Source organism: Canis lupus, chromosome 26 (genome assembly GCF_048164855.1).
Source record: "Canis lupus baileyi chromosome 26, mCanLup2.hap1, whole genome shotgun sequence".
NCBI classification, from domain to species: domain Eukaryota; kingdom Metazoa; phylum Chordata; class Mammalia; order Carnivora; family Canidae; genus Canis; species Canis lupus.
In genome coordinates, this window is record NC_132863.1 from 42,848,808 (window position 1) to 42,864,203 (window position 15,396).

The 15,396-nt window shown below is 37.7% G+C and overlaps 1 long non-coding RNA gene and 1 pseudogene across 2 annotated transcripts in view; one reads left to right on the plus strand and one right to left on the minus strand.

Moving 5' to 3' along the window:
* The window catches only part of LOC140617920 (uncharacterized), a 268,157-nt gene that overhangs the window by 57,184 nt on the left and 195,577 nt on the right, over positions 1 to 15,396 (plus strand). The window lies entirely within an intron of this gene.
* LOC140618855 (ragulator complex protein LAMTOR5 pseudogene) lies at positions 3,627 to 3,911 on the minus strand (annotated as a pseudogene).

Here is a 15,396-nt window from a genome sequence, read left to right on the forward strand (position 1 = left end):
CCTCAAATTTCTACTGGGAAACACACCTAAGCAAATAATAATGATGTAATGTGATGAATGCAATAAAGCGGTAGATATCAAGGATTGGAAAGGTCAGATGTTGGAGGGATTTGTCGCCTCCAGTTTGGAAGAGAACTTCTTAGGTTGGAAACCACAGAAGTTCAAGAGAGTGAGATTTACAGGTCTCGGTCGGAGATGGGGGAATTAAGCAAGGAATTTGTTTTCAAAACAAACAAATACAGTTACAGATTAATAGCTCTAGGTAGAGTTGTGGGTAGGCCCTTTGAAGAATTTGATGAAATCTATAGACTTTTTCCCTCAAGAATATAACACCCATAAACAAACTCATGAATTCTTTTATGCAGATCCAAAGAGATCACAGAAGGCTCTACATCAGGGGCAGGTTAATAATCTAGGACAACTTTAGTCTAAACTCCCTTTATTTGCTTTTAACCTTTAACGCAGTGTTTCTCAAAGTAAAGGCTTGAGCCAACTGCATTTGAAACACATGAGGTGTTTCCTGAAAAATACAGATTCCTGAGGTCTCCATATCAGACCTATAAAAAAAGGTCACTGTAGTGTGGGGCCCAAAACTCTGCTTTGTAACAACCACAAGATTTGTGTGATTCTGTGCGATGAAATCTTAATTGCTCCTGGGAGATTCTGGTATATATACCCTAAAACCCAGGGCATTTCCTATTTATTTGGACTCACTTTGACCCCTCCCTCTTAAATGAGGGGTGTTGTAGGCCTGTATCTACTGAGAGGCCTGGAAGACTTCTCTCGCAGAAAACTGCAGAGTTAGAATACTCTGGTTCACACCCCTCCTGTGAGTTCCATATAGCAAAGTCAAGCTTTAGACAGCAAGCTCTGTTCATACCTACTTTGTTCCCCTGAGTTTGTCTTCCCTGCCCAGGAAGACTGCAAATCCTTGGATTGCTGGGTCCTAGCTTCTCATCTTGTACCCCTCAGATGGCTGGGCACATAGAGTGTGCCTCAGAAGTATTTATTGGTTATGGGATCAGAGTTCTTTCTTCCTCTTCCTTTAACACAGCTGGCCAGCCTCATTGTCATTACATTGGTTTTTATCATCTTTTGCATTTTGTTTTAGGTTGTTCTTTTATACTCCTGTGACTACATCATCCAGTCTACTTTAATTGAAAAATGTGTTGTTAGATTTATCCTCAGCTTTGCCTCTTCCTCCTTCAACCCTTTCATAGAATGCCCTTTGTGTTGAGCAAACAGACTCTAATCTGCACATCTTCCTCTGAGCTCCAACAGGGCTGCCAGGTGAGCATCCTGACACCAACCTGGAACATCTGTTCAAGTGGTCCAGAGCAGCGGGCAGTGATTGTGTGTGTAGTTCCCTTGTCTAATGGGCTCTGGGTCCAGCACGCTTAGGGAGGAAGCCATGAGCACAAATGTTTGCCTTGCCTGCTGGAAGTCCTAAAAGCAGCTGCCTGCTGATTGATGATAACTTGCATAATGACACTGAGTGTTCACATGCTGCCAGGCATGAGTGAGACCCTGTGAGCTCCCCTGTGCAAGCCCTTGCCTGTTGGCCAAATCCTTATCTTCCAGCATGCAGGCAACAAAAACAGCAAGAGCCAGAGGTATCTGATCCAAAGATGCCCATTACAACCCCAATGGTTTTAACACATGGAGGGGGCAAGGCAGAGGAGCAGGGGGGACTTGATGCTTTCCACTTTAGAATTTACTAAGAACACCACACACAAGGGGCTCAAAGCAGTCATGACACTTATGTATTAGAATATTGGCGCAGCGGTTTGGCGCCTGCCTTTGGCCCAGGGCACGATCCTGGAGACCCGGGATCGAATCCCACGTCGGGCTCCCAGTGCATGGAGCCTGCTTCTCCCTCTGCCTGTGTCCCTGCCTCTCTCTCTCTCTCTATGTGACTATCATAAATAAATAAAATTTAAAAAAAATATTTAGAATATTGGGATAGGATACATTAGTGTTTTTATGTTTTATGAATAAAATGGAGTCCATTATGGAGCTTATAGAACTGGCTTCTAGAAACATTTTTTTTAAGATTTATTTATTCATGAGAGATGCAGAGACAGTGAGAGAGGGGTGGAAACACAGGCAGAGGGAGAAGCAGGCTCCATGCAGGGAGCCCGATGTGGGACTTGATCCCGGGACTCAAGGATCACGCCCTGGGCCTAAGGCAGGCGCTAAACCGCTGAGCCACCCAGGGATCCCCTAGAAACATTTCTTAAAAAAATATTCCTCTTCTAGTGAGGCCAGATCCTAAGAAAGCTACAATACTTTTATTTCTTACCTTCCTATAGAATTTTTTTCACTGTTGTAAAAAAAAAAAAAAAAAATGTGGTCTTTGCAATTAAGATGACCTACCAAAGTGGTTAGAAATGGCATTGTAAAATGGAAGATTATCAATATGCAATCATTTGCAGTAATATTTCTCAAATCACTCTATTTCACCCATTTTCATTGCTACTGATTTAGTGGAAACCCATAGCACTCCTGCTGTGATTTATTCTAGTGGATCCTAAATGGTTGCCTCTCCTGCTATCTTACCCTACTCTTCACCCTCCACCACAGGGCAGAGAGATTTCCCAAGGTCACAGGGGATCAGAATACTCTCATTAACTCTCTCTAGTTGCCTTCTGAGGGAAGTGCCTAAACTGTGTTAAGAGACTAGAGGCTCTTAATTCCCCATTTCTCTTCAAATGCAAATAAACCTACTCAGCAAAGGGCCCTACAAGCTTCCACATGGCCAGGTTTCAAGCAATTTCTCCATTGACAGAGAACACATGATTCTTTATCCCTAAATTTCTGTCCACCCTACTTTGGCCTGTCTTTCGTGTGGGTAGGCCATTGCACTTACTATGTTAAGATCTCCAGACTTCTAGTCTTGAAAGACGTTATCTGGGGCTGTTAAAAAAAATATTGGTCAAAGAAGTAGTTTGAGAAACTGGTAGAGATTATGAAAGTACACTATCCTACTAGAGTCTCTGAGATATCCTCTTTTATATATAAAGTTTTGCTAGTTTAACCAATCATCTTCCAAGCACAGCTGAACTCAATACATTTTTGGAGGAAGCACCCCTCAGTGAACATGTTTCATGGGTCAACTATCTGGAAAATGTACTTTTCTTTTTCTCCTCCAATCAGATTTAGTGAACATTATAAAATTCCGTGTGCAAAGTGACCTGGACCTGCTGCCTTAAAACATGAGCCTTTCTTACTAATATTTTGATAGGTCAGTCCATTGAGTGTCAAAAAAGCAACTTACTCTATAATTAATAGAAAAGTGCCCAATGCACACTAAATACGTGGCCTAACTTCTAGAACTTTAATAGTTCTTTTTTCTTTTTTAAATATTTTATTTATTTATTTGAGAGAGAGAGAATGAGAGAACACATAAGCGGGGGTACCAGCAGAGGGAGAGGTAGAAGCAGGCTCTGCTGAGCAGGGAGCCTGATGTGGGGCTTGATCCCCTGGGATCATGACTTGAGCTGAAGGCAGATGCTTAACTAACTGAGCCACCCAGGTGCCCCTGGAACTTTAATAGTTCTACAAGATAATTAGCACAGGTAAAATCGAGTCCCTGTGATAGGCTGCTAGAGAACTGATACAAGATGTCAAGAGGCCATTTTGTGCACTGCCACTGTGATGCCATCATGCTTATAGATCATAATGTTTCTCTTATCTGATTCTAGAGACACCACTCGAAAATCAGTGGAGTCTGAGGTTAACTTAGCGGCTTGCTAGGCTAGTACAGATACCACCCCAGCAGGTTTATCTTGTGGGGTCCCATAGCAGCCCAGATTAGGGCCTTCTGAATCTGTGCACAGGACTCCAACAATGGATCGATTCTTCACTGTGTCCTCCAAGTGCTGCTCCAAGGTCACCTCTATCTCGCCCATGGTCTGCTGAACCCTGGTTCCCACAATGCATCACATCTGTCTCCACCCCAGGCCTGAAGCACATCCCACTTACATGGAAAACTTACTTTTAAAGCTCTTTGCCTCCTGGTCCCTCTTATGCACCCTCCCATGTATATAGATATACAGATATGGATAGATATAGATCTATATATGTAGATATAGATATACATCTATATCTTTCTATGTCTGTATATCCATACATTTGGGAATATGTAAATTCTTTTGTTTTCCTTAAGGCATACACTCACACCCTTAGCAAAGTGCTCTAAGACTTTCTATGACCTTTAGCAAGTTACTGATCATTTTCAAACTAATCCAGATTCTTTTGATTATAATTTACAGAAACCAAAGTTAAATTAGTTTAAGCAAATGGAGAAGATTTCATAGCTCGAATAATTGGCAAACACAGTGGTGATGATATTCTTAGTTATAGCTCAATGCCCCTCCTCCCCCCACTCCCCAGGAGAAATTTGGCAATGTCTGAAGACATTCTTGCCACAACTGCAGGAAAGTGGGTGCTTCTGGCATCTAGTGTCATGTAGAGGTCAGCACTAGAGAGTCACCTTCCCAATGAGGAAATACTTAGTCTAAAATGTCAGGGGCACCTGGGTGGCTCAGTTGGTTGTCTGCCTTCTGCTCAGGTCATGGATCCTAGGATCCTGGGATCTAGCTTTCCATCAGGTTCCCTGCTCAGTGAGGATCTGCTTCTCCCTCTCCCTCTCCCCCTGCTTGCACTCTCTGGCACTCTCTCTCTCTCTTTCTCACTCTGTCAAATAAATAAATAGAAGTCTTTTTAAAAAATTGAAAATTCTGATTATAATTAGGTCGAAACACTCAAAGTCATTAGGAATTACTTGGTATTTTTCTCTCATGTCTTCTGTCAAAGTTGGGCTTTATCTTTCTCTGAATAGCAGGAAATATGGCTACTGTCTATATCAGATCCACTTATATCTAGTTTTATGACCTGATAGAAGAAAAGTCTTCTTCATCAATCAGAAAAATACCAGGAAATTCATTGGATTGGTCCAAGTTTGATCATGTGATCATTACAAAAATCACTCCCTGTACGTATTACAATGATCCTGGCATAAGCTGTGTCCTCATCTTTGGGGTGAGGGAACTATATTAGACAAAAGCAACCTTTATCATGCTTTCTTGGAATTTACTTATTTTAAAATTAGAAACAATAATTTATATCATAAAATATTGTGAAGCTTATTTTTAATGCATCTAGAAATTCTGATAGGACATTTGAAATATGGGACATGTTTAATGGTAGATATTGTGATTCGTAGATATACCTTTAAAATATTTTTACTGTAACAAGAACACTACACATGAGATCTACCCTCTTAACACATTTTTAAGTACATGATATTGTTTACTATAGGCACGATCTTGTATAGCAGATCTTGAGAATTTACTCATTTGAGTGACTGAGATTTGATGTCCTTTGAACAATAAATTTCTACGTCCCTCTTCCCTCAGCCCCAGTAATCACCCTTCTATTCTCTTTTCTATAAGAATGACTCTTTTAAAGACAACATATAAGTAGATGCTTATAGTATTTGTTATTCTGGGTCTGGCTTATTTTACTCAGGGTAATATCTTCCTGGTTCATCATTTTCATCAGGATATCCTTGGGTTTTAAGCCCGAATAATATTCTATGTATGTGCATACCACATTTTCATCATCTATTTATCCTGCCAGTGAACATTTAGGTTGTTTCTGTATCTTGGCTATTGTGAATAATAACTGCCATGAACATCTGAATGTGTATGTTTTTTCTAGATCCTGATTTCAGGGCTTTTTGGATATATGCCCAAGAGCAGGATTGCTGGATCATATGGTAATTCTATTTTTAATTTTTTTTGTGGAACCTGTACACAGTTTCCCAGAGTGGCTGCACCAGTTTACATTCCCACCAAGAGTGCACAAGGGTTCCAATTTCTCCATATCCTCATCAACAGGTGTTTTATTTGGTTTTGTTTTGCTCAAAAATACCCATTCTAACATATATGAGATGATACCTCATTGTGGTTTTGATCTGCCATTTCTCCAATGATTAGTTATGTTGAGTATCTTTCCGTATACCTATTGGCCATTTGTATTTCTCCTTTGGAGAATTATCTTTTTAAATTCTTTGCCAATTTTTAATGATTATTTAATTTTTTGCTCTTGAGTTGTAGGGGTTTCCTTATATGTTTTGGATATTAATCCCTTATCAGATCTATGGTTTGCAAATATTTTCTCTCATTCTGTAGGTTACCTTTTCACTCTGTTGATTGTTTCCTTTGCTGTATAGAAGCTTTTCAGTTTAATGTAATGCCACTTGTCGAATTTTGCTTTTGTTGCTTGTGTTTTTGTATCATCTTGATTGGTAGTTAATGATTATGCCAATTAAAAGACAGATAAGAAAACAATATAGATAATCAATCTCTACTGTGAAAAAAAAATCAGTATCTTATGCAGTCCAGAAATGAGAAAACCCATTATTTTGACTTCATTTTGATTTTGATTTTCAAATATCAGCAATTGGGCTTTTACATTTGCTTGCTAACAGAAACATACCACAAGCTGATAAAATATATATGGTAGTTGTAGTATCAGGAGTCCATTTAAAGTTGTGAAATATGCATAATTTGAAATGTTGGGTGTCAAGGCAGCATTTAAATCCTCCGGCCAATTAAGTCTAATTATTGAGTGAATTGTACTACTTTTCTTCAACACCTTCAGTGTGAAGGTTAAATTAATATTCATTTTCAAATTAGAAGGTAACACTAACTGCCAGTCAAGTGTTTATTTGAGGATTTGGTTAGAAAAAACATAGAGATTAAAAATACTAACTTGAGGTGAGGCCTTTCTTTTATGAGCATTATACTTAAGTAATACAAAAAGCTTACTTCTTTAACCAGTACCATGGCAAACCTAAAACAGACATTTCTGAAACTCAGAAACACAGTCTAGTAAAAGTTTCAAGCATAGGCGAGTTGAAGGTAACTTATGGGCTTGGAAACATCCCATCAGTTGTTGGGTGACTAACATCAAATCTCACTGTTCTCTCTAGCTATATTAAAATTACATAATATTTCTCTTGTTTGACATGAGCTTTTGTGGGGAGCTAGAGAACATAAGCAGATAGATAAACACCTGGCTGTAGAGATTTGCACAGGGGGAAAAAAACCTTATAATGACAGTCAGCAAAGAAAACCATCTTGTTGGGTATAAAAATCACCAAGTTAAATACACAGAGGGAACAATATATGAGTAATATTCCAAGCTTCTGTCCACTGTGCTGCAGAAATACTTATACTGAACTCAAATTCTGCTCACTGGGGAATAGATGAAGTTTGAGAGGCTGCGCAGTATGGCCAGTATTAACCACATTTTCTGATCATCATGAAATAGAGAATAGGCTCAATTTTATACTCTACTATATACTTAGTGAAGGGATGCAACAAATTATAAAGAACAATGCAATAGTGCTTACGGACTCTATCATCCTACCTCATTACCCACATGGATATATAATCACTCTGGGTTGCCCTCTCCAACTGCACCCTCTCCTTGTCCTTGCCCTTGATTTAACATAGTGTTTCCAAAATTTATTAATCTTAATATATGTAGCTTTAATTCAAACAACCTGTGACTTTTTTTTAAGGAAAGAGTCATTAATATCTCTGTACCAGCTATCTATATACCAATCTGTGCTAAGCCATTTTACTTTTGTCTAGTTTGTATAAACTTACAATAAGCTTGAGAGATTGATATTATCTTTCCTATTTCCTTGCACATTTGGAAAAAATGAGTCTTATAGAATATAAACAACTTGTTAAGTTCATACACATAATACCAAACAACGTATCAAGTGCAAATATTCAAGAACATACTCAACTTTGGAAGATAAATATGTGCTGTTCTGTTAGTTATAAAATGGACCATTTAAATATTTCTATTTTTCTAGGAAACAGAAGAAATGATTTCATATAGTTGAATATTAGGAATTTCCATTTCACACACTGAAGTTTTCAGGTATAAAGAATCAGACAGACTGTATTGTTGTATGTTGCATATAAGAACCCCATCACAGCAATCTTATTCACAAAGTAAATTGGAAAATAGAGGATATTACTTGACTATTCTACCCTATGAAATATTCGAATTGGTTGTCTACATGTAAGTTAATGACCCAATGTATTCAAGCCCATAATAAGGAGCATCATTCACCATTGAAAAATCTGCTTTAGTTAACACAAAAGAACATAGTATAATAACTTATTCCCACCCCCAAATACTGCCCATTGATACATTTTGGTGGTGACTTCCTGCATTTATAATACTCACCTTTTAACAATTCACATGTCCAAATTGTGTATGATAAAATGTTTTAAAATCAGTAACGCCAGTTTAAGAAATGACCACTGTGACAGCAAAATAAATGATTAATTCCTCAAAGCATAAATTTAAGAGATTGTAATGAAATTTTGTTTTGGTTGTGTTGATGTTCTCTTCCTACTCTTCCCCTCTTCCTTACAAAAAGGAATTTTCAGGGATTCCTGGGTGGCTCAGTGGTTGAGCATCTGCCTTTGGCTCAGGGCATGATCTTAGAGTCCTGGGATCAAGTCCCGCATTGAACTTCCTGCATGGAGCCTGCTTCTCCCTCTGCCTGTGTCTCTGCCTCTCTCTCTATGTCTCTCATGAATAAATAAATAAAATCTTAAAAAAAAAAAAAAAAAAAAACCACAACAACACCAAAAAGGAATTTTCAGGGTGGGATTTGAATACATATGCCTATCAAGCCATGTATTAATAAATGGTCCACTTCTGACACCATATAGGCAGTTCACAGCTACCTGCTTAATTTTCACCAGGTCCTCTGTAAATTATCCATCCCCTTTCTAGGTCAAATAAAATGTATTTTTAAAGTATATATGAAATAACCTTCCTTCATAAAGAAAATTTTAAAACATTGATTTTTTTTTTTTTTGCATTCAGGTCAATACTTGCTCTTTTTTCTGAAGGAAATTCTTTAAAAAGTCACAGCAATAAGGAGAAAGAGGCCTCCAGTTAGTTTTCCTATAATGAAACTATACTTAGCCCACTGTAATCTTCAAACAACATTCCCACTATCAGGATCATAATCCAGGGTGCTAAATGTAAATCAAATGATGAATACTAAGATAGCTGGAGTCCTTTTATATCCCTTTGTTCAGTCACCTTCCCTAATTCTTTGTGCCTGAAATTCTATCATTTAATATTCTTACTTTCATTCAAAGAATAGGTTGTAACTGGCAGCCTCTGGACCTCAAATCTTGGCAAAAAATAGAAAAGTTTTTAGCAAAGTGACTAAGCATATTAAGGCTTCTGCACAGGGGGACTAAATTATAAGTGTACTTGTTTTGACTAGAAGTATATTATATCAAAGTAGAGTCACGTTTCTAAACCTTGGCACTATATATTATGAACCAGATACTTTTTTATCTTGGGAGTCTGTTCTGTACCTCGGAGGATGTTAGGAGCATCCCTGGCCTCTACCCACTAGCTATCCTTAGCAATCCCACATACCCCTTGGTAAGCTAGAACAAAAACTCTTTCCAGACATTGCCAAATGTCTGCTGGGAGACACATCACTCCTGGAGGGCAGATCATCCTGCGAATCACTGATGCAGTCTTGAAAAGAAAGAAGGACGGACTGGAAACACTACCTCACTAGAACAATAGTGTCTGGTGGGCAAGGGATTTTTCTGTTTTGTTTAGACCATATCCCTGGCACTTAAACAGTGCCTGCTATTTAGCAAATAATCAGGAAATATATGTGACATGAATGAATAATTAAAGCATCCAACACCATTCATAAAGGAGAATACTACCCAGCTGTTTCAAAGTGAGGGTTTTAATATGCTTATTAATGTGGTTGAGTGTTCATGAAATATTAAGTGAGAAAAGCCAATTACAAGGTATATCTAATTTATTCCCATTCTATGACATGAAAAATATATATCTTGAAGTACATGCAAAAATTGTGGCCGTACTGGGTGGCAGGATTGCAGACTATTTTAATTTTCCTCTTCTGCATAATTATACTTTATTATATGCAATGTTTTTATAATACAAAGTTTGGTGGTTAGTTTACAGAAGACATAATAAAGAGCAGAGTATGCCAAACACATCACAGAAAGTCCTTTAGTAATTCTAAATTCTGCATGACAAGATTTCTGAAAACTAAGACACACTAGGTAGGTGTCTGACCTGAGGGGAATAAACTGTTCTCTGAGAAAACTGCTCTAGATATTGCTTATTTCTAAAAATCAGTATCTATATGCCCAGTATTGTCCTGGATACCATGGAGACCCAGGAAAAAGTTCAGAATGTAGTTGGGGAAATAAGACCTAGAGACAGGATGCCATCAAAACAAAATGAAACAATATATAATGAGATGTTAAATTGTGTGTTGTGAACCCTGCTTTAGGATTTCATGGAGTAGAGGTAACAAAGGGTTAGTGCTCTGGAGAAGATGGGACTTCAGTTGAATTATCAAGAATGAGTAGACTCAGATAAAAGGAGAATGGGAAAGAGTATCCCAGGGTGGGGAGAAGAGGCAAATACTTTGCATAAGGACACAAAGAGAAAAGGTGAGTACAGGTAGAAGGCATCAAAGATGCTGATCTCATTGGAACAGAGAGATAAGGACCACCTACCAACAGAGATACAACTGGCATCTTGGGAGGGACAATCCTCTGTTGAGAAATGTTCCAGACATTACCAGGACTTTGCATACCTTTGGCCCCTAGCACCAGTGGCAGAAGCATCCTTTCTGAGCAAAGGCAACTGAACACAGGCCAGAGACACCCTTTGAAACATTTGGGCCCCAGCAATTTTTACCCATTTATTCTGTTTCTCCATGAACCTGAAAAATGCTCAGCCATTATAACGAGGAACTATGTACATCTTCTCAAGTGCTCCCTAGAGGGTGATGCTGCCCCACTTGAGAACTGCCAAGGGTCCACAGTCTGTCTTCAGATGTTTGGGGCTATGTGTTTCCTCCACTTCCTACCCAATTTCACCTGCATTCTATAAAAGTTGTGAACCTTATTGTGGGAGAGCAGACTCTTGACTCAAATACACAAGATTGGAATTGAGGCTGCCCCATTTGCTGGCCCTGTGATTTCAGGCAAATTACCAATTCTCTATTTTCTCATATGTAAGGCAGGGCTAATATGAGTGACTGTGTTATGGTTGTAATGTGTTCCCCCAAAAAGGTGTGAAGTCCTAATCTTCCGAAGTGACCTCTGAGCTGAGACCCGGTGAGAAGAAATCAGCAATGCTAAGGTCAGGAAGCCATGTATAGCAGGCAGGGGGACAGTTAGTGTCAGGAGGGAAAGAGCTGGGCACTTAAGAGGACAGATAGAAGTCCCCTGTGAGTTATGTCCAGGGAGTACCTGATGGGTAGAATGTAACTAATTCAGAGTTAGCGAGGAGTCAGATTATGGAAGACCTGGTGGGGAGCGAGGCACATTTGACATAGACTGGATTTAGTTCTTCATACAATGAAAGGCATTTGTTTTTTTTGTTGTTGTTGTTTGTTTGTTTTAATAATAAATTTATTTTTTATTGGTGTTCGATTTGCCAAAATACAGAATAACACCCAGTGCTCATCCCGTCAAGTGCCCCCCTCAGTGCCCCTCACCCATTCACCCCCACCCCCCCGCAATGAAAGACATTTGGATGGTTTTCAGGTGAAGGAAAGGAAAATAAGAGTGCTTAAGGAGAGGAAATCAAGATTCCAAGGAAAGGACTCCTTTCTAGGGAGATTTAACCTTATAAATTGTTATAAATAATTTGTCAAACAGTTCAGTTGCCTGCATGGGTCTAACATACGTCGTTGGTGGAAGTTGTAAAGCACAGTGGCTAAGACCTAAAGATCGGAATCTGAGGACCAGGTGTTAACCTCAGCTCTGTCATGTAACAGAGCATGGCCTTGAGCAAGTTACTCATGTTTAGGCTTCAGTTTCTTAGTCTCTAAAATAAGACTTTCCTAAGATATGCCACTACCTCATAGTCTCAAACCTAACAAACACATTAAATGTTTGTGATTTTTTTAAACTCCCACCATTGTCATCAACCTATAGAATCTATCATGGCAGAGAGATCTGCACATAGTATTTGCAAATCTAGGTCCTTTGGGGGGATGATAGGGAGCATATTTAACATTCATCTCTGTCTTTTTCCAGTGCCAGACCAAATGTTTTGCACATAGTAGGCCATCAATAAATATGTGTTAAATTGATTAAAGAAGCAGTACGTAATTGATGAGTTACTCAGCTGAACCATTTACCTGCTAATTTCCAGTGATGGGTGTCCTTTCATACTTATTCTCAACTTGATGACAATATTTAAAGGTCTTTTGAATTAAACTATTATTTTTGGCATCAACTTTGGACATTCTTTGAATGAGAAGCCTTATGGTGAAAGAGAGGCTATAGTTTGTTGTGTATAGATTTCGTATCTATCTGAGTGAGATGATGTATTTTTGATAGAATGCATCTACTTCTGTAAAGCCATGGCTGAGTTGTGTAAAGCATCCATACATATTTCATGTTATCTACAAGCCAAGGCTTAGAAATGAAAAATGAAGGTTGTACTGTCAAATTCAGAATTTGGGTAGACATTTTGATACAAAATCTGTCTCCAAAGAGAATTAATGTACCCAGAGTGAGGTAGACATAGCAACAGTTCAGAGGTATCTTTGGAAAGAAAGTCCATAACTCAACAATGTCTTACACATAGTAGGTACCCATTAAAAGAACCTGGTGACACAGATAATAAACAATAGTATTATATAGTGTTAAAGCAAGTATGTTTGGGAATAAGATAATTTAAATTCAGACTATTCCTTTTCCAAGCTGTGTTTCCTTGAGCAAGTTATTTATTCTGAGTGAAATCTCAGGGTTCACATACATCTCCACAAAGACTTCTCTTGTGGGGCTGTTAGTGTTGCTTGAGAGAATGTGTGTAACACAGAGTAAGTATTTCACCATACATTACGTGTTCATTCCATCATTATTATCATTGTTATTTTTTTAAAAGATTCATTTATTTTAGAGTGGGGTGGGGAGGGACAGAGAAGAGAGAATCTTCAAGCAGACTCCCCGCCAAGTGTGGAGCCCTACCCGGCGCTTGATCACAGGACTGTAAGATCATGACCTAAGCCCAAATCAAGAGTTGACACTTGACTAAGCCACCCAGGTGCCCCAATTATTGTTATTTTATTATTAAATGTTCACCAATTCAATGATAAACATTATATTCCACACAGAAGAGTGGGTAAGAGATTCCCAATTCAACTATAACAGAATGAGTGATTTATATCCCCCTTCCCCACCAAAAAGAACCATACAATTGGATAAAATATGTGAAGGCTTTAATTCAATTCAACCATTCACAGAAAAGGAAAAATCATATAATCATCACAAGAGATGAAGAAAAGATGGAACAAAATCAGAGACTTCTTCAATCTGTAAAATTTTCTGATGCAAATCTATAAAAAACACACAGGTACCATTTTATTTGAAAGATACCTCTTGAAGATCTGTCATGAAAGACAAACAAGTTTTCCTTAAGATTGAGAATACCTAATTTTATTCAGTATGGTACCAGAGGCACCAACCAGTGTAATAACACCAAAATCAATAAACACACATGCAAATATATGAAAAAAATTAATAAAGGAAAGAAAAAACTATAAATATTAAATAAGTAAAAGTATCTTTTTTAAAAAAGGATTTTATTATTTTATTTGAGAGAGAAAGAGAGGGTGCACAAGAGTGGGGGGGAGGGAGACAAGCAGACTCCCTCCTAAGTGTGGAGCCAATGATAGGGCTTGATCCCAGGACCCTGAGATCATGACCTGAGCTGAAGTCAGGCACCCAAAAGTATTTTTATTTACAGATTAGGTGATTGTTTATGTAGATTTTTCTAAGACTACTAAATCTAATAAGGGGATTTAACAAGGTTACAAGAACCAATCTCAATATATGAAAAGAAATTGTATTTCTTGCCAAAAGTGGGAGTTTATTTTTTAAATATCAATTACAGTAGCATCAATATGCATAAAATAATTAGTAATAAGTTTTATGAAAGATGTGCAAGACCACCCTACTGAAAACAAAGTATTGCTAAGAATAGAATTAAGAGGATTAAGTAGATATAACTATATGTTTTGTAAATCTCTGTATTGTTAACTGTCGAATTTATAGAATCAATGCAACCTTAATCATAATCTCAGTGAAGTTTTTTTTTTTTGGTTATTGTTAATTTGATGGATTCTATAGATTTATATAGAAATGCAGAAGATCTAGACCTTAACTGAGGCGGAAACAATATTAAAAAAAAAATAGCAGGGGCACCTGGGTAGCTCAGTTTGGTTAAGCATCTGACTTTGTCTCAGGTTATGATCTCAGAGTCCTGGGATTGAGTCCTAGGTCCAGCCCCAGGTGGAGCCCCTGGATGGTGCTCTACATTCAGTGGGGAAGTCTACTTGTCTCCCTGCCGCTCCCCCACTCACTCTCATGCTCACTTTCAAGTAAATAAAATCTTTAAAAAAATTAGCGAAGACTTTCCTATACCTGATTTTAAGACTTGCCAAAGTTTTATAGTAATCAAGCTAGTGTGGCATTGGCACAAAAATAAATAAATGGATCTAAATACAGAATCCAGAAATAGACACATATGTGTATAAGCAATTGATTATTTTTGCAAAGTTATCAAAACATTTCAATGCGGAAAAGAAAGTTTGTTCAACAAATTATGCTGGAACAATTGGAAATAACCTACAGAATAAAATATGAATCTCGATGCCTTCACTCCCAATGAAAAATTTAAATCAAGATAGATCTAAATATGGGAACTAAAGCTATAATATTTTTTAAATATAACAAAATACCTTTATAACTTTGGGTTAGGCAAAGATTTCTTAGGACACAGAAACACTAAGCGTACAAGCAAAAGTTGGATGAATTTGACTTTCATTCATTAGAAATTCTTAAGAAAAATAAACATTCATGCCATGAATTTTTTAAAAGTGGTATATCCATTCAATGGATACTACTTAGCAATAAAAGGGGCAAAGTAATATATGTTACATGGATATATCCCCCCAAATTGAGTGTTGAATGAAAAATGCCAGATCAAGGTGCAAATATACAGATAATTCCAGTATATGAAGTACTGCAATAGTTGAAAATTAGTCTAATTTTATAAAAATTAAAACAAGGGCTACTTCTGAATTAGTGGTCAGGAATAGTAGCCTGAATTAGACTGGAAAGGCACAAAAGAATCCTTCAGGAAGTCAAAAATGTTCTGTATCTCTATAGAGATATGTACTACATAGTTTATGTATTTGTCAAATCTTTCTGAATTTGTGGTGTGTGAGTTATGGTAAGAAATATATATTTGGGCTTTGTC